Source organism: Primulina eburnea, chromosome 13 (genome assembly GCF_022965805.1).
Source record: "Primulina eburnea isolate SZY01 chromosome 13, ASM2296580v1, whole genome shotgun sequence".
NCBI classification, from domain to species: domain Eukaryota; kingdom Viridiplantae; phylum Streptophyta; class Magnoliopsida; order Lamiales; family Gesneriaceae; genus Primulina; species Primulina eburnea.
The window spans coordinates 10199859-10219220 of NC_133113.1; the positions used below are offsets into that span (position 1 = coordinate 10199859).

General features: G+C 37.8%; 1 long non-coding RNA gene across 1 annotated transcript in view; it reads left to right on the forward strand.

The window, feature by feature from the left end:
- The window catches only part of LOC140809804 (uncharacterized), a 51670-nt gene extending 37684 nt beyond the window's left edge, over window positions 1–13986 (forward strand). The window contains exon 3 of the long non-coding RNA XR_012113180.1: window positions 13620–13986. This is a non-coding gene — a long non-coding RNA (uncharacterized lncRNA). The remainder of the gene's footprint in view (window positions 1–13619) is intronic.
- Window positions 13987–19362: the final 5376 nt, after the last annotated feature.

The window sequence follows — 19362 nt, forward strand, 5'->3', positions numbered from 1 at the left end:
GCATGTCCCGAGGATATGATATGTTTGTATGTGATTGGTTTTGCTTATGTGTGGGCGTGTTTTATGATTTGAATTTAGATACTATTTTTAGTATTTAAATATCAGAAGAGATATTTTGGGCTCATTGTAAAGAAATTTTAAACTCGTTTTCCGCTGTGATTACTTAATCCTAATCAGATTGCATTGTAATAACGATTAGGAGCTAAGGGCCCCACATGGACCAACATCTGGAACATGATCAGTATCAAGAATGATTTCTATTCTAAATATGTACCAATATCCGGAACATAAAAGGACATGAACCATATTCAGGAACATAATCAACATCAATCAATATCAATCAATAACTGTCACTCAAGCTCGTGACTCCACGTTTTAGACTAGACTCAATCCTAGTCTAGGGATCCCGGTTTCCAGATGTGGTATTCCTATATCGAATTCCGTAAAGGATGGAACCATAATCTCTATTACTCGATATAACCAGTGCCCTGGTATTCCTATATCGAATTCCGTAATAGAAGAATTCCAATACCCTTTACTCGATATAACCAAATATGGTGTTCCTATATCGAATTCCGTAATAGATTCCATTACTCGATATAACCAAACATCCAGTGTCCTGACCTAACCGTCAAGGACTGTAGCTCTATCGCCAATATCCTATCTTGAGACATCGTGCAATGTGCCGTGGCGATACCACCACCATCCGGCACTTCTGTCACAAGATAACTCATCTAATACCTGTCATCTAATATCAAGAGAACAAGTACATCAATCAACTTAATGCAAATATCAATGCACTAAGGTAAAGTATGTGATTTAGGGAAACTCGAGTCAAACCTCACTCGAGTTGTGCAATCCCAACTCAACATTAATTTATACCTTTATCTTCTCGCTCAGAAGAAGAAGAATTCCCGACTCTATCTCGGTCCATTCGCAATCTTGTAATAACAATATCGAACAGATATAATATCAATAAACAACTCGATTCAATACCTGTTCTGATCAATATGCAAATCACAATAAATCTGATCAATGTCAAGTGAGATACGATCTAATCCATATCGACGATATCACGATATAATCGAAATCACTACTGAATCTGATCAATATCAATCAACTGATGTTTCGACGGTATAACAATACAGTCTCGATAACCCCGTCTGTTCGAACATCACCGATATAATACCAGAACTCATAATCAATGTCGATACCAGTCATAATCTCAATAACAATACATATCTGATATGAATTCTCAATCAAAATCATAACAATTACATGACCAGTCCGTTCTTTAATCTGACTTCAATTCTATGATGTCTAACATGACAAGAACATCATATATGAATTCTATTCAATTCTGACAATATCATAATTTCAAAACATGTCAAAACGTAACAAAACTTACGTCCTTGTGTAGTTCTTGACGAGAGGATCTCAGAACTGTGTCCGGATTTAAAATCTGATAACCGAATCTTTTAAAATCACAACTTTAAGCTCAAAATAAACTTGAAGCTTTCCAAATGATTTTTCAATGGAACTCTCGGTTTCCCCATGCCCAATTCTGAATTTTGAAGTGGAGAATGACACGTTCAAGGGTGACCAAGACAAGTGTCCACTCAATTTTCCATATTTGCACTTTAGTCCCTCAAATTTTCACTATTTGCAATTCAGTCCTCAAAACTCTTTTTAATTCCATTTCAATCCTAATTAATTACAAAAATCGTGGAATTTAATTCATCATTCCAAAATTCGTAAATTAACTAATCTCGGATTAAAATGATATAATCTCGAGCCTTACACCCTGACTCCTATTGTAGTCGTTGATACAGCTCAGACCGAAGTCTAGGAATAAGACGTACAGTCACCCCGAGTGGGAGGGTAGGTGACAGCCATTGACGTCTTATTCACACGGGATCCCTAGAGTTCTAGTCGAGTCGAGTCCAGACATGGTTTGATTCGCATTGCCTGTTTATATGATTGTCATTCATAATTACATGTTTCATGTTTAGATTGATTATATGCATGTATAAATGTTTATACTGGGATTTGTTCTCACCGGAGTTTCCGGTTGTTGTTATGTCTGTATGTGTGCATAACAATAGGTGGGGCAGGATCTGGGTCACGCAGAGGATGAGAGATGGACATAGCGTGGTGATCTCGGGCTTACCAGAAGGACTAGTAGTTGTACCTTTGGCATGTACTGTATTTAATTACTAGTTTGTTGAGTATGGATGGACAAGACGTGTTGTACGTTATGGTTGTACATTATGTTTGTAATTTAAATAAAGAATTTATGTTTGTTTATATACATTAGATTTAATGTGGAAAAGCGAAAATTTGACCCACTTTTTATATTAACGATCCATTGAATCCCAAAGAAAGAGTTAGAGCTCGGGTCCCCACAACAGGTGGTATCAGAGCCGTAGGTTCTGTAGACGGAGATAGAGTAGAATGAGCGGGGTAGATCGAGTCATCTTCCTTGCTTTTGGTGTGCTAGCATGATTATTGCTTTCCTTCTTATGTGTTGTACTGTATATGATGTGATTACAGCATGTAATGAACTGAATCAGAACCGCTTCTGGATCAGAGGTAAATGATCAGAGGAAGGCTGAGACAGTTAGTATAGATTGTATACTAAACTGTTTGAATATCAGATATATGCCTCCCAGAAGAGCGGCTGTGCCTTTACGACCTACAGCACCAGAACAGGGTAGCACATCTGGTGATACGATGGATGTCACTGCTACGCCCATGGAGACTCTATTAAAGCGATTCCAGTCATTCCGACCACCGACCTTAAAGGGTACAGAAAATGCAATTGAATGTGAAAGCTGGTTGGAGGATATCGAGATGTTATTCGAGTCTCTGGAATATATTGATGAGAAGCGAGTGAAACTCATTGGCCATCAACTGCAAGACGTGGCTAAGTATTGGTGGTTGAATATTAGGAGGGCACTAGAACAGCGTGGCACCGAGATTACATGGAAAGCATTCAAGACAGAGTTTTATCAGCGATTCTTTCCTGTATCCTACCGTAAAAATAAAGGCGCTGAATTTGCGAACCTGAGGCAAGGGCAATTGAACATTGAAGAGTACGTTGCTAAATTTTCTTCTTCACTTCGCTTTGCACCTCACGTTTCAGGTAATGATGAGGCCGTGGCGGATCAGTTTATAAACGGCTTAAATCCTGATGTCTTTACATTGGTTAATACTGGGAGACCCAATAATTTCGCTGAAGCATTGAACCGTGCCAAAGGAGCAGAAGCAGGATTGCTTAGGCAACGGAGTGTTCCGTATGTTGCTCCGAGTCCGAGACCGCCACTACCTCCAACACAACATCCTCCTAGATTTGATAGCGGCGGTAGTAGCAGCGGGCGGAAGGATCTGTTGAAAGCAAAGGGCAAAAAGTTTAAGAGGGCAGGGAGAAGTTCGTCGAGCTCCAGCGGGTCAAGACAGAGAGGTCCTGGCCAGAGTTTAGATGTGATGAGTGGATATTGCAGTACTTGTGGAGGTAAGCATGCCACAGAACAGTGTCAGGGTGTACTGGGCAGATGTAACATATGCAAACAACCGGGGCATTATGCCAAGGTCTGTCCTCAGAGAAGCGGTACATCGAGATTACAGGGTGCAGGGTCATCAGCATCCGTAGCTCAGCCCGAGAGGCAAGGTTCATCTGTTCACTCTTTTCAGCCGCCACCTACCCCGACCCAGCCTCGAGCCAGACGTGGTCATACTGGGAGTCAGCAGAGCCGACAACAGGCTCAGGTGTTTGCGTTGACAGAGGAGCAAGCACAGGATGCCCCAGATGATGTCATCGCAGGTAACTGTTTCCTTTGCGGTTATCCTGCTTATATATTGATAGATACGGGTGCATCGCATACATTCATATCGAAACGATTTGCATTATTGCATTCTTTGCCTGTTGAGTCGTTGTTAGATGTCGTGTCTATTACTTCTCCATTAGGAAGTGGTTTGATATCGGTGACTACGGTTAGACATTGCATCTTACAGTTTGAGGGTCATGAACTTGATCTAGATTGCATAGTACTTGGGTTAGATGATTTTGATTGTATTGTTGGAATTGAAATGTTAACAAAGTACAGAGCCACCGTGGATTGTTTCCACAAGATTGTCAGATTCAGACCGGAAATGGCAGAAGAGTGGAAATTCTACGGTAAGGGTTCCAGATCTCGGATTCCCTTGATTTCGGCTTTGACTATGAATAAGTTGTTGCAGAAAGGAGTAGATGGGTTCCTTGTATATGCTGTAGATGTACAGAAGTCGAACCCGACATTGGCAGATTTGCCAGTAGTACGGGAATTTGCAGATGTGTTTCCAGAAGAAATTCCAGGATTACCTCCAGTGCGAGGTAGATTTTAGTATTGATTTGATTCCAGGTACCACTCCTATTTCGAGAGCTCCGTATAGGATGGCACCGATAGAGTTGAAAGAATTAAAGGCACAGTTGGAAGATCTTCTAGCCAAGGGATATATCAGACCTAGTGTATCTCCTTGGGGCGCTCTGGTACTGTTTGTGCGGAAGAAAGATGGATCGATGCGGTTGTGTATCGATTACAGGCAACTGAATAAGGCAACGATAAAGAATAAGTATCCTTTGCCTAGAATTGATGATTTATTTGATCAGTATGGGGTATCGAGTCTCTTGAGTCTTCAACTGTCTTGATGCATATGCGACCACATGACCTCGCTGCATTAAAACACATCCCAAACCTCTGTGAGAGGCATCACAATATACAACAAAATCACCCGTACCTGAAGGAATCATCAATACAGGTGCACTGGTCAGCCTCTTCTTCAATTCTAGAAAGCTAGACTCACACTCCTCGGACCATAGGAATGGCGCATTCTTCTGTGTCAATTGTGTGATTGGCTTGGCAATACGGGAGAAATCTTGGATGAATCGTCTATAATATCCTGCTAGACCCATGAAGCTGCGTATCTCTGGCACAGAAGTCGGTCTCGACCAATTGATCACAGCTTCCACTTTACTCGGATCTACAGAAATACCATCTCCAGATATGATATGTCCCAAAAAGACAACTCGATTCAACCAAAATTCACACTTTGACAATTTGGCATACAATCTCTCATTTCTCAGTGTCTGTAACACAGTTCTGAGATGCTCTGCATGCTCATTCCTATTCTTAGAATACACCAGAATATCGTCGATAAAGACAATTACAAAATCATCCAAATACCTCTGAAAGATTTGATTCATCAAGCCCATAAATACCACCGGAGCATTTGTTAAACCAAAAGGCATGACACTAAATTCGTAATGCCCATACCTGGTTCGAAATGCTGTCTTCGGTATGTCTACATCTCGAACTCGGAGCTGATGATATCCGGATCGCAAATCAATCTTAGAATAAACAGAGGATCCCTGCAATTGGCGGCTATCGTATTTGCACTGAAGATTTGGCGTCATTATCTTTATGGCGAGACATTCGAGATCTATTCAGACCATAAAAGCCTAAAGTACTTGTTCTCTCAGTCGGAGTTGAAAATGAGACAGCGTAGATGGCTTGATCTATTAAAGGACTTTGATTGCGAGATCAAATATTATCCAGGGAAGTCAAATGCAGCAGCAGACTCCTTAAGTCGAAAGGTTTGTTCCTTATCCTTATCGACGATAGGTGTTACGAAGCTTGTTGAAAATTGATGTTTCTCTGGATTAGAATTTGATACAGATAGGAGGCCACTACGACTTGCTGTTATTCAAGTTGAGCCAGACTTGATTATGAGGATTAAAGAAGCACAACGAACAGATCAGAATGTGCAAAGATCGATTCAAATGGTCAGATCAGGGCATTTGTCAGAATATCAGGTGCGTGAGCATATCTTGTATGTCAATAACCGTCTTGTTGTGCCAGATGTTTCAGATTTGAAGCATCAGATTATGTCCGAAGCACACTGTAGTCGGTTCAGCATTCATCCTGGTGGCAGGAAGATGTACAATGATCTGAAGACACAGTTCTGGTGGAAACAGATGAAGTCAGACATCGCAGAGTATGTGTCTAAATGCTTGAACTGCCAACAGGTGAAGGCCGAGAGGAAGAAGCCCGGAGGGTTACTTCAGAGTTTGTCTATTCCTGAATGGAAATGGGACCATATTTCCATGGATTTCGTGACGAAATTACCCCGATCTTCCCGAGGCTGTGATGCGATTTGGGTCGTTATCGACAGATTGACCAAATCAGCTTGTTTCATTCCGTACAAAATGACTTACAGACACGATCAGATGGCGGAGATATATGTTCGAGAGGTAGTCAGATTACATGGTGTGCCGAAGTCTATCGTATCAGATCGTGATCCACGATTCACTTCACACTTCTGGCACAGTTTACAGCAGGCCTTAGGTACGACATTACACCTGAGTACTGCTTATCATCCTCAGACAGACGGACAGTCAGAGCGGACTATCCAGACGTTAGAGGATATGTTGAGAGCCGTAGTGCTAGATTTTGGCACTAGTTGGCAAGATTCCCTACCTCTTTGTGAATTCTCTTACAATAATAGCTATCAGACGAGCATTGAGATGGCACCGTTTGAAGCGTTATATGGCAAGAAGTGCAGATCTCCGCTATACTGGGACGATATCGCAGAAGTGCCAGAACTTGGGCCAGATATGATTCGTGAAATGACTGAGAAGATCAAGATTATTCAGAAAAGAATGAAGACAGCACAGGATAGGCAAGCCAAGTACGCCAATATAAGACGTAGACCGTTGGTATTTGAACAAGGAGATAGAGTATTCTTGAAAATTTCCCCATTCAGAGGCGTTGTCAGATTTGGCAAGCGTGGGAAATTGTCTCCGCGATACATTGGTCCTTACGAAAGTCTTGAAAAGATTGGCGATCGAGCGTATCGACATGCTCTTCCTCCTTCGTTATCTGGGATACATGACGTCTTTCATGTATCAATATTGTGTAAATACATGCCTGATGTTTCTCATGTCATTCGTCCTGACGAAGCTGAGCTTGATCAGACTTTAAGCTACGTTGAACAACCAATACAGATTCTTGATCGAAAGGAAAAGAAGCTCAGAACGAAGACTATTCCTCTAGTGAAAGTCCAATGGAGTCGTCATGGCATCGAAGAAGCGACTTGGGAGACAGAAGCAAACATGCAACAGAAACATCCCGAGTTGTTTACATGATGTAAGTAAATTTTCAGTTTTGATTATATTACTTGTCATATATGTTTAGTAATGCCTGCGATTTCGGGGACGAAATCATTTCTTAGAGGGGGAGAAATGTAAGGCTCGTGGTTATTAGTTTTCATGTACGAACGATTCGGAGAATACGAGAATGCATGAAATGCAATGAGGGAAGAAAATACATGAGAAATGAGGGTTTTGCAAGACTGCACCCGCGCTCAGAACAAGAGTGCACCCGCGGTCATAAATCATGGAATTTTGAATGTGCTGCCGAAGCCATACCGCACCCGCGGTGCTTGTAGACACCGCACCCGCGGTGTATGGACAGTAAGTTGGCCAAAATTTCCGTAGCATCACCGCACCCGCGGTGCAGCAAGACCGCACCCGCGGTGTTGTAAAGACCGCACCCGCGGTCGACATTTTAGGAAAATGAAATGGTGGTCGAAGCCTGAGCGCACCCGCGGTCTGGACATGAGCGCACCCGCGGTGCTGCATGCGAGACATCCACCCTTTCTTCTTAACTTGACACATGGCCTATATATATATATAGATGAGGTGCTGAGCTTGCATTTCTTCGTTTCAGCAAGGACAGAACCGAAGGTCTCCTTAGATTCTTCAAGTTTTCAAGGCTTTGAAGTAAGATTTCGCAAGATTTAGTTATCCGAATTTTATTTCGATTATAGATTCTTGTTCCTTGCTTCAACGGCTACAAGAGGATGTAAATATCTTTCAGATTCAACATGGTTGGAAGATTTCATGTTGGGAAAATTCTAATATACATGTAAATGCGTGTTCTTGAACTCATTGGCATGATAGAATCGTAAACGGTTGAAATATCGGATATCATATGTAATTATTATGAATTTCCAGCAAAGATTGAATGGAAATTGTACAGATTTTGGGAGATTATGTAGATATTAAGATGTTATGAGATGGATTATATTGTGTATGACTTGAGAATTATACAATGTTGAGGTATTGATTAGATTAGAATTTTATAGAGTGTGTATCAATGTATCTCTTTCAGATTTGATTGACAGAATTGATACCAACTCCGAGACTACGACAAGAAAGGTATAAGCCATGTTTGTTTGGGAAGCCACAACTCAAATAAGATATTATTTGAGTTTCCCAACCAAAATCACATACTAGTATTATTGTATATATGGTAACATGTTTATGACTTGTTTATAGAATTATATTCAAATCTTGTTACATGATTATGCTTTGATTATAGAATTGTATTCAAGCATGTAAGATTATTGTAATATTCGGATATGAATATGAGCATGCTTTGTTTACAGATTGATATTCATTGCATTTAAGATAGGAGAGTCGTTGACAGCCATCGTCAATTATCTAGATGTTCGGTGTATCTCAGCTTAGGAGCAGCCCTGACTCCTATTGTAGTCGTTGATACAGCTCAGACCGAAGTCTAGGAATAAGACGTACAGTCACCCCGAGTGGGAGGGTAGGTGACAGCCATTGACGTCTTATTCACACGGGATCCCTAGAGTTCTAGTCGAGTCGAGTCCAGACATGGTTTGATTCGCATTGCCTGTTTATATGATTGTCATTCATAATTACATGTTTCATGTTTAGATTGATTATATGCATGTATACATGTTTATACTGGGATTTGTTCTCACCGGAGTTTCCGGCAGTTGTTATGTCTGTATGTGTGCATAACAACAGGTGGGGCAGGATCTGGGTCACGCAGAGGATGAGAGATGGACATAGCGTGGTGATCTCGGGCTTACCAGAAGGACTAGTAGTTGTACCTTTGGCATGTACTGTATTTAATTACTAGTTTGTTGAGTATGGATGGACAAGACGTGTTGTACGTTATGGTTGTACGTTATGTTTGTAATTTAAATAAAGAATTTATGTTTGTGTATATACATTAGATTTAATGTTGAAAAGAGAAAATTTGACCCACTTTTTATATTAACGATCCATTGAATCCCAAAGAAAGAGTTAGAGCCCGGGTCCCCACACGTATTGATAGCGATTATGAGTCGTATTATTATATCTGTGATGTTGAGATTGACGGGGCTATCAAGACCGTATTGTCATGCCGTCAAAACATCAGTAGATTGATTTTGATTAGATTATGTATTGATTTTAGTATTCATCAGTACAGGTTTTGAATCGAGATATACATTGACACCGTCTATTCAATATTGTCATTTCAGATTAGATATGAACATATTTGACTTCGAGACTTCGACTTCGTCTGATCGAGAAGACAAAGTTATAAGTCAATGTGGTATTGGGAGATCGACTCAAGTAGGATATACTTGAGTTTCCCTAAATCACATACTTACTGTTATTATATGCATTGATTTAAATTGATATGCTTGTTATATTGATTTATAGGAAGCATGTATTAGATGAGTATTAGACGAGTGATCTTGTGACAGAAGGGCCTGATAGTGTTGGGATCGCCACGGGCACATTGCACGATGTCACAAGATAGTGTATTGGCGTTAGTGCCAAAGTCTGTCACCGGATGATTGGCTATCGATGTGGATAGAATTGGAGTTTCTTCTATTACTGGTGATCGATACTATATCGATGTGGATAGAATTGGAGTTTCTTCTATTACTGATGATCGATATGGAAAGCCAACGTCTGGAAACCGGGATCCCTAGACTAGGAATGAGTCTAGTCTTAGATGTGGAGTCACAAGTATGATTTATAGTTTGATATTGATTCATGTTTCTAATTGCGATACATGTTATGAATATATGCTTCATGCTTTTATTTCTGTTATATGAAATGCATGTTTCGTTGATTTATACTGGGAATATAATTCTCACCGGAGTTATCCGGCTGTTGTTTTGTTTGTATGTGTACATGACAACAGGTGGCACAGGTTCAGGGTCAAGGAGATGAAGAGAGATCGTGATTAGAGTGGAGACTACGGGCTTGGAGTAGAAATAGGGTTTGGACACTTGATGTTAGTTGTTTAACCTTAATTTGAATAAATGTATGTTGTACAGGACTCGTACCCTAACTTAAACTGATATGTGTAATAAATGAATATCATTACGTTACGCATGTAATATTGTATTTTAAAAAAAAATTAGACCCTGTTTATTACAATTGATTAATTAGTCCCAAAGATGATTAAGAATCGAATTAGCGTACGGGTTCCCACAAATCATCTTTCTCAGCTCCTCCCCCTGCACATTTGATATATGGAATTACAGTCATGTTTAGAAATAGGAGGAAGAAAAGATTAATTAAGTATTTTTTGCTTAGAATAAATCAAGAAAGTAGATGGCAAAAAGAGCAGCATAGTTGAAGTATTATGCTGTAAGGGCCAAGATCTTGATTCTGTTAATATGTGATTTTGATTATATTAACCTGAGATTATTGAAGTTGTGCTAATGTGATTATGGCCGGGCCATTACGAGACCAAATTGGGCCAAGCATATGAATTACACAATTTGTGGACAGAGAGTATGGCGCCCGAGCGGTAGTTTTTGACCGCCCGAGCGCCAGTGTTCAATAGAAGTATGTTCGGGCAGAAGATGTGGCACGCGGGCGGTAGTTTTTGACCACCCGAGCGCCAAGGTGCAAGAAAAAGAGTGCTTGTACAGAGAATGCCGCGCTCGAGCGGTAGTTTAGCACCGCTCGAGCACCGACCGAAATTCATGAAAAATAGACACGTTGATTTTACATGCAAGTTTAGATATATATATATATATATATATATATATATATATATATATATATATATATATATATATATATAACGCTTCCTTCAGAAATAGGGAAGAACAAAGAAAAGGGAACGAGAAATCCTCCGAAAATCCTTACGCCTTTATATTTCGATTCGTCCGTCCGATTTTGAATCTGACTGCAGTATTGTGTTCCTATCGACGCAGGCTTCAACTGGACGTAATTTTTGTTAAGTTTTGATATGCCTTGAAATTATGCTATGTCCAGAATCAGATACGATTCATATATAGTGTTCTTGACATAGTAGATATCATAGAATCAAAGTCAGATTAAGAAATAGATTGATTATGGAATTGTTATGAATTTCAGAGTTAAATTGACTGAGATGTGATATCAGATTTGTATCGTGGTTGATTATAAGTTTTTGGAATTAGTATATACTGGTGTGGTATCACCGGTATCGTAGAATTATACGGTTGTACCGTCAGAATTTAATAAGACAGAGATGTCTTGATTAAAATAGAATATTGATATAGTATATTGGTATTGTCATTTCCAGATTGAGTATTGACAGGAATTGAATCCGAGACTTCGACAGAGTCAGACTGATATAAAGACATGTATAAATAAATGTTGATTCGGGATTGCACAACTCGAGTTAGGTTTAACTTGAGTTTCCCAAAATCACATACTTTATTTTATTGCATTGATATTTGCAGATTATCAGATTGATATGTTTAGTCTATTGAATGATAGCAGAGCCAGAGTTTTGAGTCTAGGACAAATCAGCCTAGCTAAGGCAGAATCGCCGAGTCTTTGTCAGAACCGCTAAGACTCTAGACTTACGGTGTATCGATGAGCTTAGATGTAGATCGACGTCTATTGTAGACATTCGATACAGCATACCAAAGTCTAAATTTAGATTGGGATCCCTAGGTTAGAAATAAGATAAGATAAGATAATAAGTCATTGACTTAGATACAGATTCGTATTGATTCATGTAGTTAGATTGGATACATGTTTTAATTATTGTTTATGCTTTTATATATGTTTTATATGATTGCATTGATACATTGTTTATACTGGGATATTTATATCTCACCGGAGTTATCCGGCTGTTGTCTTGTCTGTATGTGTGCATGGCAACAGGTGGGACAGGTTTAGGATCACAGAGGTGAAGAAAGATCGAGTTAGAGTGGAGACTACGGACTTGGACTAGAGATAGGGTTTAAACACTTGATAGTTAGTTGTTGAACCTGAGATGTGTATGATTGTATATTTTATCATATTTATACTTTTATACTGATATGTATAGGAGTTTGATTCCATTACTTTCCGCATTTAAAAAAAAAATTTAGACCCTGTTTATTATAATTGATTAATTAGTCCCAATCACGATTAAAAAGATGATTAGCGTCCGGGTCCCCACATATGCAGTGATGATAAATAAATTATTATGCAAATAAATGTTGAAGCAAATTAATAAGTATACCAATTGTATAAAAAACTCAGTAATTAAATAAAATAGATAAAATTTTTGGTTAAGAAATTATATTGCATTTAGTATAATTTGTTCTTTTGCACATTTCATCATCGCTTAAATATGTCTTTTTTTACGGCCAAAAAAATTAATAACAAACATTCTTTATATGATGAATAATAAAATGACTCGAAAATCAAATTTATACATGAAAAACACATATTGGCTTATCTTCATCTTCATTATTTACGAAATATTTAATAAATCATAGGATATACTGTTATTCAAATCTTTCAAATCTTCTGAGAGTATTCGATGAACATGATCGATTATACTGGTATGTTTTCTCTGCAAATAAGTATTGAAATTTGTTGGGTGCAATAATTATCCTTACTTGGTAGATCTATCGAACCATGGTGTTTGAACTGCTGTGCGGTTTAAAAAATTTGAGTTGCACTATTACCACTAGCTATAGATTTTGGTAAAGCGACAAACACTCGGTCCTACAATTGATATCATAGTCAAGGTCACATGTTCGATTCCCATTGATTGCAAAGAGTGCAATTATTGGGAGAGAAATTGTTGGGTGCAATAATTGTCCTTTCTTGGTAGAGCAATCGAATCATGCCTGTGCGATTTAAAAGATTTGAGTTGCACCATTACCACTAGCTATAGCTTTTGATAAAGCGGCAAGCACTCAGTCCTACAAAAATATTTTCTCTGTAATCTTAAATAAAGGATTTAATTTTAGTAAAAAACAAGTGGAATTTAGTATGCTTTTCTTTCACATTTGTAACTTTTGGAGGAGAGTTGACAGTCTTTAATGTGCACTATGGATACTGTTATTTTGATATCGTTTATTTTATTGAATCTATGAAATGAGTGACCTTCTCATTAGTAAACAATTAAATATGTGTTTTCATTTTTATTGGACAACTAAAGGTGATCTCATTAGTAAACAATTAAATATGTGTATATTTTGTTTGTTGAGGATGGTGATGAATTTTGTTTAAATTTTATCGAATTCATGCATAAATGATTACAACAATTAATTTTTTTTAAAAATTAAATTTTAGAAACAAAAGCTTATGTACATTTTGTTTTACTGAGGATGGTGATTAATTTTGTTGAAATCTTAACGAAATTCAAAATATTTAACAATACTATATGAATGATAGAGATGTCAACTTTAATGTGTATAAAAAAATCCATTAACTGTGGCTAACTAATCTAAGATCAGTTATAGTTCATTTCAAACAGAAACAGTGGTGCTGAGACAGATCTATATGCCAATGGTTGCTATATCCCCCGTTCGAATTTCACGCTCGAGGTGGTAGAGGCTTCAAGTTGTTCAATCCGAAGCCCGAGTTTTGTTCCTAAGGACACAAGGTTTGATATCTACTCTTTGTGAATAATAATGTTATATTTGAGTTCTTACGAAGACAAATTAGGATGGTTAAATATAAACCTCTTAGTTGTCTCATAAAGATTAAAAACAGAAGCCAAAAACCAGCCTTCAGCATTAGTGGGCCTATGGGTGCTTTAAAATATATTATTATTATTTTAGCATTAGTTTCATAAAATTATTATTGTTTTAGCATGGTTTCATAAATATATTTTAAATAACTGTCTTTTTTTTGCTGACAAATAGTTGGTAACGCAAATTTTAAATTTAAGATATTTTTGTAACAATAAACTGTTTAAATTTGAAATGAAATATATGAGATAAAAAAAATAAAATTGTGTTCAACAAAATAATATATACTATTAAAATGATATAATATTTGTAACTTATTTTATTTTGGATTTTAAAAACAAAAAATATGTATTTTGAATAAAAAATAAGTATGGTTTTATGAGAATAACCTCCCACTTCAAATCTTATACATGTTTCCACAATAGTTTATCTAATTAAAACATGTTATCATCTTCTGACATCAACTTTCTTCATCTATATCCTTCATTTTTTTAATCATTGCATAAATTTTCATTCATTTATGTATATTGTATTGATTTAATGATTTTTTAAATTTTGTATTCATGTTTACCAATTGACTTTGTTTTTAAAATTTTCATATGTTTAAAAAATTCATTATATCTCTACTATTTTATTAAAGTTCAGAATGCTACAAAAATCTCTTCCCTATTCCAAAACCTCTCTCAAATATAAGCGCATAATAAAGTTACAACCTTTATTTTTTCCCGATTTCTTGAGTTTGTATTCTAATTTCTTCCAACGAGACAAAGCTTCATCTCTTTGCCTATTTTGGATTGATTTTCGTGCCTCCATTTCAATTGTTTGAATCAAGAAAAATGTATTCTGGTGTATGGTCTGAAAAAAGTTTATATGAAAACTTTCATTTATTGATAATTATTTTTTTTCATCACCATTGTTTTAAATTTTCAAACACATGTGAACTTTTGATTTTTTTTTTTTACCATATTTGTTCTCATATCTTGTTAGGGATCGATGTAGAGTTTAGAGGAAGGTGAATAAACTCAACTCCTTCTTTCGAACTTTTTCACGTAAAGGAGATGTTAAAATCCTGCTAGAGATAATAGCTTATCTTGTTGTGTATACTTCCAGTAGATTACAATAATGATGCAGAAACAATCCGATGGAGTAAGTGAAAACAGTAATAACAGTAGGCAGTAGACAGTAGTTGTTTCCAGAAGGTATCACTAAAATTTTTTGGATATTACAGTACAACACTTGTACACACCCACTTCAGCAGGGCTAGCTTTTTTTTCCTACTGAAACTCTTAGCTTCTCAATACAATTGGAAAACAATACAGTAATGTTCTGGAAAAAATTCTTTTCCAGATTACAAACTCTACTCAACAAGATATAAATATTTGAGTGATTTTCAAAGAGTGTAAGAAACAGTAGCACGAGATAATCTTAAACAGATTGGATATATGCTATGGAGCGTGTGCTACTCTTCTATAAGTTGAGCTAAAAGATATTTAAAGATTCGCGATTTGCTCAAGAAAATGTTGGACAGATATGATTGAAAATTCTTGTGTCTTCTATATGGGTTTGTTCCATATCTATAGGTAACTTGAGTCCAACGTCTATAATCAGAGAGTGTCTCCTGTCTTCTGATACAATCAGCTTTATTACCGAAATGGGTTCCTGCAGAAAAGCTACAGAACAATCAGTCATGTTTAATACTAAAATCAGTAAAGCGTATTAAATGACTTCGTACAGTAATTAATGCTGCAATTAATACTGATACTAGGCAAAGTAACGGTAACATTTAAGGCTGATATCGTTAAGACATTAAGTCCCGTTATGTCCTATCTTCTTCTTCTGATTCTATATCCGTTCTGATAAACTTAGTACTTCTTCTAATTTTCTATTTAGTTAAAACTGAGTACTGCTTCTGGTCTATCAATACGCTAACTACTGCTTTTCATTTGTCTGTTTTTTTAACGAATGATCTGCTGGTTTTGGTTTTCATCGCCACAATAAATTTAGGTCTATCAATTTCCCCCTTTGTGGTGATGCCAAAACCTAGACATTATCAGAAAGGCAATATAAAGCAGATAACGATTAGATTAAGACAATTAAAGAAAACAAAATTAAAAGCAGCAAGATTTTAATCATTGGTTCCAATATCCCTGTATATGATTTCTTTATTCTAGATATCTTGGTCTCCTTGTCTGGCTGATGATTTTGCGTTGTCTCTGGTTCTCCTTTCTCTTGTTCTGCTTAATCTCTTCCTCTTTGTTCTTCTTCCCCCTTTTTGGCATAATTTACAATGACCCGAGCAATTAAATCATCCGTGCGTCCAGACAAGTTTTGAATTCCATTCGTCAACATTTCCTGGTAAGGAGCCTGTGTAGAAACTCGTTCATTAAGAGCAGTGAGAGATTGAGATTGGGACTCAATCTTGGCATCCATAGATTCCATGGTGGTGGAGAAAGAACGAATAAGTGCATCATGATCAGTGAGTTGTTGAAGAATATCAGTTTTACCGAGCACGATGGTACCGTAACCTTTGGAAATGGTTTGTCTAAAAAAAATGGTCTCAGCATGCATCTTGCTCACAGATTCTGCCGTGTTAAATATTTCCTTTGTTATACGGTCTCGAAAGAACTTAGAACCACTGACTTCTGCGGCATGTTCACGAGATAGTTCCATGACTATATCAGAGAGATTGTTGAGATTATTCTGTAGAATATCTATCTCACTTTCGATATTGAATGGTTCTAGTTCTGGAAAAGGAGTCCTTTCAAGCATACAATGCCTTATCTCAGTAAGGCGATCATCACCAACCGTTTGTCCATGTGTGGATAAAACCAATGCAGTAGAAGTTTGAACTTTGGGCTGAACAGAAGAAGGGATAACATCTGTTGGATTAGCAGAGGGGCCAGGTTCAGCAATGCTTACTTCTGAAGCAGTAGAACGTGTAGTTTTGCAGTAGTGTTCTGAATACCAGAAGGAACAGTCTCTTCAGCAGCAGTAGGATCAGGAACTGTGTTCCCTTTAGGTTGAATATCTTCAAAGGTTTCCAGTGGCTGTTATGCAGAAACAGGTTCAGATTGCTGGTTCAAAAGAGCTTCCATTTCTGCTTGGTATTCAACAGAAAAGTTCTCCGGATTTGGCAATAATGGAGGTGGAGCAGCATCTGATTCTGCCATTGTTTTGATCCGCTGGAGGAGAAGACGGCTGAACCAAATCAACATCTTGATCTGCTGTTGGTGCAGTAGAAGATGTATGAACAATTGATTGAATGACTTCTTCCACTGAAGCTAGTTCATGAACCGATAGTATAGATAAGGATGAAATAGGCTGCTTCGTCGTTTCAGGAGTACTGGGAACTTGAGCTTCAGGTGAAGCTGGGGTCCGATCCTCAACTGTTTCATTCCGAGAAAAATCAGGAACAAACCTTCATGATATTGAGGTTGCTCTCCAAAAGCATGTTCTCGAGCAAGAATTTGCTCACCCATCTGTCTCGATCGCTCAGTCAGAGTGTAAACAACCTGTCTGTCTTGAGCAGCAGTAGGAATCATTGGATCAAAATTTGATTCGAGATTTTTCAAAACTGATTCCATCTTTTGACATTTCAGTTGCTAAAGGATATAACTTCGTCGACGCATGGCGTCAATCACATTTTCTGTGTTTGCAAACTCGAACACTCTCTTTTCGGCTTTCACCATTTTTCCATAAGCACCTAACGTCTTGAAGTAGGAGAACGGATGAAAAACTCGAACTTTATGCCATTCACCAAAGAAATTTATGGCTTTCCTAGCAGAATCTTTGATCACTGTCATGTGAAGATCAATACCAGTCAAAACGGATGACTTGGCTCCATGAGATTTTGGTTCTTCAATCAGCTTCCCTTTGCCCTTATCAGAGGATGAAATAGGCATACTGGTCGGAAATCTGAATATCCCGAAGCAGATTCTCGAATAACAACCCCTGAAGTGGGTCTAAAAGTTGGTGCAATGGTGGATGTTGTAGTGGTAGAAGTTGCTGATGGTCGATTAACAACTTCTGGTACAGATGAAGTGGCTTCTGGAAACACTTCGCAATGGGACAGTGTCCACGTCAACAATATCAACTGTTTTCTTGATGCGGAGAACAGTGCGAGGCTTCTTCTTCTTGCCGGGAGTAGCAAGTAGAGATTCTAAAACAGGAGCAGCAGACTCCTCAGAAAGGGTTTTATCAGAGTCGGTTGTAATAACCACTCTCTTCCTCTTAATCTTCGTAAGAGGTCCTTGAATCTTAGCATCCCCAATTTCCTTTTTCAGTGCAACAAATTCAGCCACAGTTGGCTTTGGTCTTAACGCGAGTACGTTGTCAGCATCAATAATTGTTACATATACAGCAACATGTTCAGTTGTAAACGCAAAACCAGCATCCTTAAGCATTGTGCTTATCTGAACAGCAAAACCAGAACTCTTCCTTGTGACCATCTTCTTTATCATTCGAAACAGAAATCGACTCCAATCCATCTTAATCCCTGAAGTGATGGCAACCATCACTTAAACTTTCTCATTGGTTAGCTTATAAAACGTACCGGCCTTGACCAGCAGTGCCTTTGCGACAATATCAGCAAACACTTGATATTCCATTTTCAGAAGTTTCTTGAAGCAAGATGGATAAAGTTCCTCTCCGAAAGCTGAGAAAGTGCTGAGAGCAGCTGACATCTCCTGCTTAGAAACATCAGAAAGTTCAGAGATACCTGAGCATGGAAGGAAAAAGGTCGATCCCAATAGTGCGACATCAATGGAGATAGATGCATCTTTCTGAGAATGAATGATTTTTCCTTCGTGAACAACTGCCTTGGCGTAGAAATCTAAAAGTTCAGTATTGTAAATTACAGCAGGAGCTTCCAGAAATTTCCTGAGTCTGGATTTTTCAATGGTTAGGAACATTTTGACGAGATTCTCATCTTTGATTTTGAGAACTGAAGCAAAGTTAACTTGATAGGCGTTGCGGGTATATGCTCCGGCCATTTCTGTAAGTCGAGACGAATTAGGTAGATGCTGCAGTAGAGAGAAGTACGAGAGAAAGCAGTAGCGAGATTGCAAATAGTCTGGAATAGTAAAGGTAAAGATAAAATAAGAAGCTGTAAATATTCAACAATGTACAGCCGGCAGTGTAAACACAAGGACACGTGTCAATATGTTTACGGTTGAGTATTTGAAAAGTTTTCGGAACGTGTCAGATTGACCAATGATTTTAAAGTTTTGAAATTTAGTGAAAAGAGCGGACTGTCCAAGCGGTTACTTTTGAAAAAAATCAGATGAGGGTTTATCGTCTTATGATAACTTCTAATGGAAGTTAAAAAGTGCTGAAATAAATTCAGATCCTTGATAAAAACCAGTGGATCGAAAAGACAAATCACCTTCTGCTTCTGACACATAATCAGAAAATAAATCATAGTCATAATAAAGTTCCCCCCAAATTCATGCAATTAATAAATGCGACGATACGGTTTCTGAGGAAAATATAGATCAGTATTGGTATCCATGTAGTCAAATCGCCGTCTCTACA